This window comes from Aplidium turbinatum, chromosome 3 (assembly GCF_918807975.1).
Source record: "Aplidium turbinatum chromosome 3, kaAplTurb1.1, whole genome shotgun sequence".
Taxonomy (NCBI): Eukaryota; Metazoa; Chordata; class Ascidiacea; order Aplousobranchia; family Polyclinidae; genus Aplidium; species Aplidium turbinatum.
In genome coordinates, this window is record NC_137474.1 from 31,770,186 (window position 1) to 31,783,211 (window position 13,026).

The window sequence follows — 13,026 nt, forward strand, 5'->3', positions numbered from 1 at the left end:
CAATAAAACAGTTCATCATCAATTTCGATCCACACTCTCCCTCCACAGGTACCTCGACTCCCCACCCTGGCCCCCGCGACCTAAGCTGATGGACTTACCCCTCCGGGTGCATCGTCAAGCCGCTCCCCGTCGCCGCGGGGTATGGCAGGCCGGTTTTGAAAAGTCTTCGACCTGTTTGTGCTCTCTCGCCGTGTCAATCCTTTGCACCCGTGCGCTGTTGATGCGAATAAAACAGTTTAACACCGGTGTGCACTGTCTGCAGTTACATTACATACATATACATTGCATGACTATGTCCTACGACTTTCTTATGAGACAGCCTGATCTGTCACATTTTGTAGTTTGATAGGGAAAAAATTATCAATTTCTCATATCCTGTTGCCTTTCCCAGACGCCATTGACGAGAAAATTAAAGCGATTTTACGAACTTATATCATCAGTCTGCAAACTGTGACAAACCGGGCTTTGCATCTTGATTGGTCAATCGCAAAATACAGAGTGACAAGTTTTGATAAAGATGTATATTCCATGTACGTCTGTAAACGTTTAACGTCAATCCCTTTGACCCTTACATCGGCGAAAAAGAAAAGTTGAAACGAAGAAGAATAAGAAGAACGCTGAAAAATGAGGGATAGAGGTTATTATATCATAAGCTGCTTTAAGAAAATGACTGTGTTTTGTGATGCATTATTGCATTAATGGTACGCAGAAGATGGATTTAAAGATTAGTTTTTTTATTTTTGCGCTCTCTAAGATTTTCATCACTTGGCTCCAACTCGACAAAATGGTGTATGGAAGAGCACAACACAAAGGTAACTTTCCATGCAACAAGTTTTAAAAGAAGCATGCTTTTATTAAATGCAATGAATCTACAGGCAAGATTGTCTTCATTTCTCTTGGATAACTAACTTGACTACAAATTTTCGAAACGAGAAGTCGGCCTAAAAAATTACTTTAAATGAAAAAATAACATCGCGTCTATCAATCAATATAATTCATTTCAAAGTTTTGGAAGATGAAGTTTAAGATAATTACAACTATGCGGTATGCACCAAGCAGTTTACGAAAGAAAGTTTATCCTTCGGTTTCTCTTGTAGATTAGCTTAAAGCCATGACCGATGAATTACCTTTCAAGGCTGTTTTGCTACACAAGCATACTACATCGTTCATTGTATGCAGTGGGATAAACTTCAAACCGCGCGCTTGAAATCCCCCAGGGTATAAATATTTCTCAGAAACTCAGCGATGGCGGGGCGTATGCTGATGATAAACATATTTGTGTTTAGACTTAATCTTTCGAAGTTTCTATTTTTCTTGTTAGATATTACAACATTTATTCTCACGAACATAAACAAATAACTTTGTGATATTCTACCAAAAAAGAGATTTTTAAGATTCCAATTTTATTAACACCGGCTGAAATCCATACAAGCATCTCAGCGTTTTGGAAATTTATCCTCCAATAAGCAAATTCTAAGTAGCCTCAGGGATCTTCAACTTTCATTGTTAGTCAACTTGTTTCTTATTTAATTAACTTTATATTTTGCGATTCATGTAGACTACATAGGGAAAAAATAAAAATATAGAGCAATATCAGTGATAATATAAAATAGGTGTGATGACATCTAAGCAATACCTCATCAAAAGGACAAAGTCCGGAATATGGAAACCAAACAGTGAATAAACATTTGAATCTTTCGAAACCAGAATGAAAAACTTTATTAATGGTTTATTGAACCACCACCAGTTTAACCTCCATTCAGATTTAGCCTTCAGATTGACCAATAGACCAAAATGTTTAATCATTCTGCTCAGCATCACATCACTCATCTTCATCATTACATTTAACATCAAGAATTCAGAAAATACAAAAACCAGAGTAGGTTGAAACAGGACTTAATTTATAAAAGCATAATTAAAAAACTGTGACTGCAAATAGCTGCTATCAAACCTATATATTTTAGCAAACTCTTTGAGTTGAAGCGATTTTTTATCTCTCAAACAAAATATTTTTCTATTGCTACATTTTTCATTATCAACATCAATATTTTGCACATGCAAGAATCGTTTTTAGAGACTTTTATAAAACAATTTTTATCATTCTGGCTCGCTTCTATTTTGAAATTGTGCAACAAACGTTACAAACGACAACAATTTTACAAAGCAATATTGAGCAAAACATTGCAGGCTTACAAGAACTTCCTCACACAAAGTGAAACACAGCCAGTAGCGTCTATAGTGGTTCGCTAACTTCTTTGCACTGTGCATGCACAATTAAAATTCCAGATTTTATTACGGTACACTCATTTAATACTTGCTACGCCTATGACAAATACTTTTTGAAAACCAGTTTTTCATAAAATTTTCAGTAAAAACTGCTACGTGTATTCAACAAACTTAATGCAGAAGTCACTTTGAATCATGCTTATTTTAGTTTAGAGAAGGGCCTGCCAAGAGCATTAGGCCTACCGACTTTTACTGCACAATGTCACGCTATGCCTGATTTTGTACAAAAATGCTGTTACACTGCTATCAGCTTTGCCATAATACGGCAACAAACAATAATAGGCTACTAGCATTTAGTAAAATTTACTTTTAACATTTAATGTTCTTCTGAACACAAGTGAGATTTTCTATCGTTTCACTAAAGCTGCAACGTCTGCAGTAAAACTTTTGCAATAACTTTGCAACACACTTGTGACGCTTTCGCGGCAGAAAATTTTGGACACACTGGTCTAAGCTATTTTTTGTGAAGTCACATATCCCAAGTTTTCCATTTGTTTTGTTTTCAACTGAAGTTTCTGACAAAGTCAAATAGTTCTTTAGGAGAATGAATAGAAAAGGTCACTTTAACTTTAAAGGCATAGGCCTACTCAATGAAATTTTCAAACGGGAATTAAGCATTAAAATGCGTAAACTGAACATTCAAGAATAGATTTCAAAAAAAATTACGAATAAAATTTGTTTTCAATGGCGCTGGCAAGGTGGGTTTCGTAAAACGGTTAGTGGGTTTCATAAAACCTTTTTCTATTCAAGTGAGCGGACTGCACAAAGATTAGTCTAACGCTAATTTTTTTACTACACATAGATTTGGAATGAAAAACAGCCTTCCACTTTTGATGACTTCGACTTTGTCTGACCTTGATAAACTTTCTCCGCTGTGATCGAAGAATTGATCATATTAATCGAAACTGATTCAACTCTCAGTATGAGTAACGTAGGCTACTCGAGAACAACTAGCTTTCTACTTAGCAGAAGTTAATTCATTGATTTGAGTCAGAAAACTACATATTCAATCATTTTGATCCTGCTATTTAACTATAATACAAGTCAAACGTATTTTGCTTTTCAGTAGCTAAAATGAGAACTGCTGACTTTGGCAAAAAGTACAGGAATGGATCCAAAACCCATACTGAAATTCTGTGTTTAAATGGATCAAACTAGTTAAAACAACATTGAAATTCGATTGCAAATTTTGCCAACAACAGCACACACTGATTGTTATAAATTGCTTCGGTTGTTTTAAACTGATTATACTCTATAAAGAACTTTTTCAGTCTTTAAATCTACGATTTCCAGGTGTAAATAAAATCTGTTTTGTAATATTCAACACATTTAAAAAAATTACGTTTTAGTTTGTCAGAGCAAGAAATTTAATCAGCCTACAGTTACAAATTAGAAAACACATGTTGCATTTGCTTCAAATTTGAGTGCATGAACTCGAATACGTTCAGTTTGTTTCCAATGCCAAACATATAACAGAAGTTCAAAAAAAGAAAGAAGCGACAAAACGAGAACGTTATAACGTACTTAACACCAATATAGTATAATAAGTTTAAAATTTGGTACTGTCGCAACACCTTTAGAACAAATTAAATACATAGAAGAAAAAAAATATACATATATAAAATTATCTATCCTACACCCGGTCATTCCACACTTTTCGCTGACACTGACATATCGAGTCTGATGGGAAGCATCATCATTAATTTTATTGCTCAATATTATCCACTTGTCTTCTTGTATCGTTAGTTTACCTTTAAGCATCCCTGTCATGCTTACTCGTCAAACGCTCAGCCCAGGTGACATAAGCCTAATCTCATAAAGAAGTTTCTGGTGTTTAAAACTGGGCTTTGTTGTCAAAAAGGGTTTTTTAAATTTACGCTACCTAAGATATTCTCGCGTCCTTTTTAAGAACTTTTTCACGCTGTAACAACTTTGTTGTACGCGTAGTGCTCCATGTCGTCTGATACTGGTCGGGTCTCCAGACTTTCACTTTCAAAATATCTAAAAAAGCAGAATTAACCTAATAACTCATAATTAGGAAACACAATCATAAGACCTGTAAAACATAATAGTTGCTTCGAAGCAATCTCTTAAGTGAGGTTTGTCAGTTCTAGAGTCGCGTGAGCGCTGTTCAGCCGAAGGCTATACTTGCCCAGCGGAAAACATTTTTTTGAGTCAAACTCAGATGAAGTTGAAAACATGGCTTGTTTGTTGTTGTGTTTACACTATCACGGATCACGAACAGTATGTCTTGATGTGATAAGTCTGTGGATAAATTATGGAATATTATGGATAAGTCTTGTCATGAATGGTCACCAGATGAGAGCATATACTCAAGCTTTAACTGTATGCTTTTATCATGTCTTAGTTTCCTCAAGAAAATATTTAGGCAGTGGATAAAGAATTGCACAAGTCACAAAAAGCAGCATATGAACAAAATTTCAGTTTTGCAAAGATGCAACAATTCACATATTTAACGATAGCCTTCCAGTTACTGTTTATGATCGTGTGCTAAGCTTAATCCATTTTTACAAAATAGGGAACTTTTACAAGACGATATTCTTTGCCCATTAAGCCGCGCAAAGGTTTTAACTCAAAATCAAAACGAAAAAAATGCAACTTTATATGTAAATTTTACACACGTCTTTAACTATTGTGCATTGTTAAAAGGAAGACTGCGATCAAATACTGTTGCAATTTGTTAGTGAGGTCAAGCGACTCAGATCAACATTGTTTACAGCCTAATAAAGTGCCATCAGTAGACAAATTTTTGAGGTGGACGTGTGGCGGTCAAAGGTCAAACTTGAAACGAAATTTGGATTTTCGAAAAACTCCAGTTAGAAAAGCACTTTTATTGTTTGTGTTAGGGTACTTTAATGACTTATGGAGTTAACTGTAGATTTTGTCTGAACAAAAATCTTGGAAAAGGTTTGTTTGGTACAGCGTCTAATAAACAATATTGTGTTTTGTGTCATTACACTTTGGGAGGGAATTTCCGCAGCAAATAGCATGCCATCTAGGTATAGGCCAATAAGATTAAAAATAGAAAAATGGCCACAAACTGAATCCAACAGTGCGGTTTTTCGATTTGAGCAAAGCTACCGATTCCGATCAAATGTAAATACAAAGTGCAAAATAAAAAACGATATGTGATAGATTGTTCATAAGTACGATTTGAATAATATAAGCTGTTGCCCTCATGCAATGCACTATATGTTATGGGTGTTATGTCAGAGCTGCAATCAAAGCCCAAGCAACTCTATTGCAGTCGTCTCTATAGCGTAGCGGAGGAGTTCTTTATTTCAAATTTTTCTGAAAGTGTGAGCAATAAATTCAGTTCCATACTCATTTTAAACTTTTTCAGGTTTCAGTAAAGTGGTTATCAACATTTTTACAATCACAGATCTGTTTAAAAGGGATTATTTTTAAGCCTATACGTACCACTTAATTTGTAACAGTAATCCTGAGCTAATGTTTTCTGAAATTACTTTTTTAAATTTTAGGAAGTAAATTTAGTGCAGCTCTGAAAACGCATGGTTAAAAGAGGTGATTTTCTTACAATTTTATAAAATTCTGACTGTCTTCCGCAAAAAAGCAAAACCTTCCTTTCCATATAGTGTATTATTTTGCAGAAATACGGTGGTGCTCCGTTTGTAGTGTGGAGCCACAAGGCCATGGTTTTCCTACTTTAAAGGTCAATCCTATCCTGCATTCACGAATCTTATTAAATATTTTCACTCATCCTCAAGGAGCCCATGGACGTCGAGTTAAAAACCGCTGATCTAGCATGAAGCATTGAATCCATTAGACTTCCACAACCAACTTCTCCAACTCCAAAGTAGAAAATCTATCAATGCACAATAACGAAACTGCAAAGATAGATTTTATTTGGAGATTTATCACCGGAGAAGGTAGATTACCAAGTTTGAAAAAAAAACGGATCTCAAGAAGTGAAAGAGGAAAGAAGACAAAGAGCGCCGACGTCATCCGTACATTCCTCTCTCATCCGACCACCAATGCTCAACATAAAATGACCTTTAATTGATGAAAATGTAATTGATTCCTTAATTAATGTCATTGACATCAACACAATGACAATGGTCCTTCAGAAGGAAAGATAACCTCCCCGATCTGGGTCAAAATGTTGCCGTTCTGTGGAGGCTTGCGAACATCAAGGAATTTGTTCGGCAAACAAGGTTATGGAACTTCCATACTTAATTTGACTGCAGATGAGCTGCCAGACCAAGATAAATCCAACCCCGCCATCACGCCAATGTTCGTTGAACCATAATGATAATAATGATGACAGTTTGAGTATGATGCAAGCCAATAGCATTCTACACCTTTTTTTGAAAACGACACAACGCTTTGAAAGTCCTTGGATTTACAGTATTGTTCGTAACTTTACAATAATTAAGAAGTTGCATTTTCAAAAAAAAACGCTTTGTGATTACTTGTTGATTGGCTGGATTAATTTACTATTTACTTTTATTCTAAGTAGCCTACTTTGATTGATTGCATGCATTTCCTGAGACCAAGAAAGACTTATTCGTGGGATACTTCTGGAATTTTAGGATACTTATCACGATTTCACACGTGATGTGAATTCGACCTATTCACTTTCCAAACATCTGGTTCAAACTGATTTTGTGTTTATCCGAATACAGTATTGTGCCAGCCACTTGCTAGCAATGTCAAGTGTTCATGATCTTAATGCTAATGAGGTTAATGCCCGACTAAACTCAAAATACCAATGTTTTCTAAGAACCGATGTCGGTAAAGACCACGGATAAGTTTTTGCGCCGCTGGAATAAGCTTATAAAGTGACGTAGCTAGAAAAAAAAATTTAGAGGGGCAAAAGTAAATGTTGGGAGGAGGCAAACCTTTTAATGGTTGAAATAAAGGGTTTATTTAAAACTATAACTGCTGAGTGCAGCCAAAGATGTAAAAAACGTCATTCATCATGTAACCTAATACAACGTCATAAAAACGTTATAATAGCATTTAAAACCCATTTTTCTGGGGTACAAAATAATTTTTTTTGGGATAATTGCTTTCCTAAACCCTCCCACCATGGCTACGTTCCTGGGCTTATGTGGCTCACATTTCCAGCATTGTGCAACGGGCGGTAGGCTATCGTGTTATTCATCTTGTTCTGTCACTGTACTAGCAAAAACTTGTGGGTTAGATTTAGCGATCCATGAATTCTTTATACAACATGATTATTGATTATATCTTTGATGAAAAGTTCCTGATCACCGTTTTGCTTATTGCAAAAACAACGCAGCAAAATTACAAACTTTTCTTCAATGTGTTGTTGAATTCCTCTCATCAGATTATTGTCATCAGGGTAGACTGGTAGGCTAGAGAACAAAAAAAAAACCATATAGGCTATAGAAATATGCATGCCACAACTTTGAGGAATGTTCCAGAAATATCCATTTTTTTATGCTGGATTTTTACGTGAAGAGATGCCTTATTGAAAATAACCAACGTAGGCTACACAGTAGCGTTAACAAGGGTAGCCTATCCATGGGAGTACTTTTGGATCTAGAATCGTTTTAGGGTACGGAATTTTATCAGGGGCCTCAGAACAAAGAAAACACCACATTTTCTTTGGGATTTTATTTTTTTCTTTAGAGGTTTCATGTTTTAGGGGACCGGTCGTCCGATCTGTGCCGGGCCCAAATTGTTCTCTCAACGGTCCTGTAGCCTACGTAAACAACGGTTTTTGGAACTTTGACACACTCATAAGTGGCTGAAGTTAAAAATATCAGTTCGTTTTACGCTTTTAAAAGGTAGTATATCTCATTCACAGAAAAAAGCTTAGTGTATACTACACACAAAGCGAAACTGACAACGAGCTAAAAGGTAAACCACTTAAAAGGAAAGGTAAGCCATTCTCCCATGAAAAGCCAAATGGATGAACCAGCTTTTTGGTAATTTTTCAAGTTGCAAGGGTCAAAGTTGTTCCAAAAATGTAGCCAGGGACCACTTCTAAGTTTCGTTTTTTCATGTGACACAAACTACAAGTTCCGTCACTGCATCCACTACTTTGAATAGTGAATAGTAATGTTCCAGTTGTTCCACAGTCGTGGTTGGCAGGAACAGAACGTTTATTTGGAAAAGCAAAGCTAGTTTTAATGTTAATTTATGGACAGGTTTGTCCAATTTGTTTTGCCCATTTTTTTAGTCCAATTTGTTATCAACCTGAAGCCTGAAATGTACCCAAACCCGAATATTAATTTCAAAATCTATTTAACAAGCTTTTTAATATTTAGTTTCGAAACTTCAAATATTAATTCCAAGTATAGGCTAACATACATTTTTTTTAAACTTCACCAAAAAGTTAGATTAACAATGACAATCAGCGATACGACATTCATTCTACTGGGAATAGTGAGTTCATTGATCATCAAGTTTATTTCCCAGCCGACGACTTCTACGGTATTTTACAGTAGGCCTATAGGCTACTTTTCAGGCAAACTTGAAGAATCTCTGTTACCGACTCGAAGGGAACTTTTCGATGATTGCACCCAAAACCAAACAACCTTGGCCTCCAACCTGTGCGTCGCTTAAGTTTTTTGTGGAGTCGTCATCACTCACCGTATGCTTACCGTGTTAGTAAGTTATAATATGTGTGCATAGCCGCAATTTTTCTCTGCATCAGAAAACAAAATGGGGTCGCATACAAAAGCTGATTTCATTTTCTTTTAAATTGGGTCGCTTCTTAAAAAGGTTTGGGACTACTGGCCTACTGGACTACTGACTAGGTTTATAAAGTAAAGGTAAAAAATCCATCATTTTTCATGAAATTTGTTACAAATAAAAAGTAAAAGTAATAAATTATAAATAAAGTAAACAATATCACACCAAATCAATTATATATCTGACAAGTAAATTATAGTTGGCCTTTTTAGTGTATCAAATAGCGTTGGCAGGGGGGGTCCCAAGGGATGCTTTTGGACCCCGGCACCGAACAGGTTCAAGGGCACGAAACCTTTCCAGGGCCCGGGAAAGTTTATGAAAATGTAGTCGCCTAAACATTTTTGTTATGGCACATTTGTTTAGCGGTGTCTTGTTTTAGGGGCCAGCGAGTGTCACTGGTACCAGCCCAATGTAGCATCTCAATGGGCCTGAGTCTATTTAGTTAAAAATTAAAGCTGTTTCATTGAAATTAATAGAAATAGTAATTATTAGAAAACGTTGATATTTTCTGTTGTGGTTAAAATTGTGCAAATGCACTGCTAAGAGAACAAATGTTTGTTTTCGGAAAAAACCTTACAGTTTCATATGTCCTTTTGTTTGGACGACAAATTTACCAATAAAGTAGTTTATCTTTTCTGATGTAATAGTTATTATTCTGATAGGGCATAAACATTTTTTTACACAACAGCTAGTGCGAGAAAAACTAAGCTAAACTTTTGTAAACAAGCTTTTTAGTTTCGATAATCACGATTTCTGTAAACAATCATAAATGCAAATGTCAGGTAAATGATTCTTGGTCTGAAGTTCTGACATAATCTCGACAAAAGAATTGAATGGAACGACATTTTGAGTTCAAGAAGATTTCTACCTTCATCGTCAGTTTTAAACAACCTCTCTGTGAACTGACATAGTGTAAACGAAAGTTTTTTTGACTGTAAATAACCTCCTTATTCATTCGATTGTAATTTTTTGTAAATAGTTAGTCATGTTTCAACTCTATTTTCTTTGTTTTCACCTTCATCATGTCCTGACATTTTGTTGAGTAAAGACGTTTTTGTATGTTGTCAGGTATTTGTGAAAGCAAAAGAAAATCGATTCGACAAATTTTGGGCCGATGACAAAGAATAGGTTTTGAATTCTCATTACAGCCTCGAGAACTTTCATTAATGTTGTATAAGAAAGTACAGTAGAGAAACCAGGGCCGGCCGTTGAGAGAATATTTTGGACCCAGTACCAATGAGAGTCCCGCTATCCCCAAAACAAGACACTCCTAAAGCAAAAATGAGACTCCAAGCAACATGCTCGTTATTTTTGTTCCCGGCCCTCTGAAAACATTTCGGGCTTTTAAAATTATTTCGGGACTAGTCCTGAAAGTAGGTATCGCCTGGACCCTATATTCAACGCCACTGAGTGTAACCATGAACTCACCAAGGAGGTTTTGAATTCACGATGTTATTTCAATTTTTTTTTCGTAGCCTAGGCCTACAATACTTTTCTCGTACTTTACGTGTATTTTTTGACACAGTTGGTGATGTGTGTTCTGATAGACAAATGTATTGTGTGTTTTTTACTTAGAGCGATAGCAGCAACTTCGTTCGATTGGGTTGAAGGACTAGTTCTAACTGGTTTTCAGTGATTAGTGGCCTATGGTTTCAACGTAAAAAGTATTCTATCGCTTTTGTGGCTACATGAGTGGTTGAAAATCAAATTGGTAAACCATGGTTTAAGAATTTAAGAAAAATTGTTTTAAAGTTAAACCATAAAATCTCAAATCAAAGAACAATATTTACGTTCAATAAGAAATATAGGCTACGTTTTATAGCAAGATTCAATGTCAACCAGAACATTTCATTTTGCGATACCAATTGTTATGAACTTTGACAGTTTAATTTTCATCATTTCATCCTTGGAGGATTAAAAAGTGTGCACATTTGTAGCAGAAAATGTAGCCAATTTTCTGCTGGAAGATTACTCACAACATGAATTCAATAACAAGGATTTGTTCAAACATCACATTTTTAGTGAAGGAGGTTTATCAAAAGAAGCATAAACGTAGCGACATCATAGGCTACACATAGACCACAAAGTTTGGATAATTTAAAGCTCACTATTAAATGCTTCTTCTCTCCTGTTGTCGCAATATGTCAGGGAACCGTCGGTTAGCCACTGCCTGGGTGTCATCGTCAATGGAGAATAGGCCTTCCATACCATAAGGAGGTCTGTACAGCGGGCAATCCTTGATTATGTGGGCTGCCGTCTGCATTTCACCATACTCACATGCAGCACTCTGCCAAGCCCCGACGCAACATATCTGCACCATATCGAGTAACACTAGTGATCAAACGGTTACGCCTTGATGAGGCAAGATTTAACGGGTTCTATAACGTCAAGAAATATATAGCCTACCCATTGAGTAAATCATTCCTTTTCTACAATGATTCAACGTCTGCAGACATAAAAATGTAATGCAAAAAGGATTGGTTTGCAGCCTCAGTAAAAACTCCATATATTGTAACAAGGTGTTTTGATCCAACAACAGGATCACTTTGATAATAGACCCAGTTTACGCAAACCGTCCGAATTCCAGCAGTGCCTTCTCGTTGATCCGCCCCGATAGCTTAGTCGGTAAGCGCGTGACTTCTGGAACGAAGAAGCTTCAAGATCAAGCGGCGCTGGTTCGACTCTCGGGGTGTTTTTATTTTTTATTTTTTATTTTTTTTTGGGGTGTGCGCTGGGTGTACAGCGCACACCGGGGTGTACACTCTCGGGGTGTGCGCTTGAGCAACGCACGTTAAGGACTACTCTCCATTCAGCGGCATCTAATGGATGGAATAATAATCGGAAACTTCACTCGGTCAATCTCGGTGACCGGGCCTGCGTCGGTGATTCAAAGCCTCTACAACAGGGGTCACCAATTGGCCGCCCGCGAGCCGCATGTGGCCCGCTACGCAGTTATGTGCAGCCCGCGGAAGGTATCAGCGTACAAGTATAACCAAAAATACTTTTGTTGAGGAGTTAAAGAACATGAAGGCAAAAAATACTTTCCGGGAAGCATATTTTTGCTTTGCACACGATTCCACCAACCGACCAATCAGATTGTAATTCTAGTTGAGGTCCCTTGAAGTTATTCCAATGCGATGTCCAGCCACACTGTCCCAGTGGTTGATTCAAACGTCTGTTTTCGAGTTTCGAAATTGTCTGTGAGCATAGAGTTGCTTATTTTAAGTTTGTAAATGTCATGTAAACACTAGTGTGCGTTTCACCGTTATTGTGTTTCACAAGCAGTGTTCCCTTTACGCAAGTTTTTGGTGGCAAAGGTCGGTGTGCCAACTCAATTTATAATAAATTGGCAAAATATTATTTAAAGACTTTTTTCTGGTTGTAGTATGAAAATATTTAGCTTAGTACTGCAAAATGTTGTTAATCAACAATTCTTGCCATGCTGATAAGCATCGCAAGTGACATTTGTCTAATATAATCAAAGAAAGACGGTTTTATAGACTCTCACAAAAAGGATGAAAAACCAACTCATTGCTTTTTCAGAGGGAAGACTGTTCATGAATTACGATAGAAACGTTTTTTTCGTTGATTTCCACAAGCGGTTGTTTCATGGTGCCTGGTTTCTTTTTTCCTGTTATTGGAGCCTATTTTTCGCTGATAGCCTATGTTTGCAGATCACTATTGTTGCCTATATTGCGATGTGTCAAACATTTCCTTGTTTATTGAAACTGTTAATTGCAAGATATCTTTTGTGAAGCGAAGTCGCAACACCAGTGCTGTATTCGTAAAAAAAGCACAGGGTAGGCTATACTGTCAGATTTGCCAAAATGATAAATAATACACAACTTGCAAAATACTAATCTTTATTTTACCCTAACATGAATTATCAACATCAAAATTGAACAAGAGGTACCAAATTGTTTATTTTTCTATGAATATATTCCAAACAGCCTGCCGAGAGAAATCTAAGTTACATTTTTATCGTTTTTACAAATTTAGGATCTAGTATCCTTACCTGATCAGTGGCTTAGC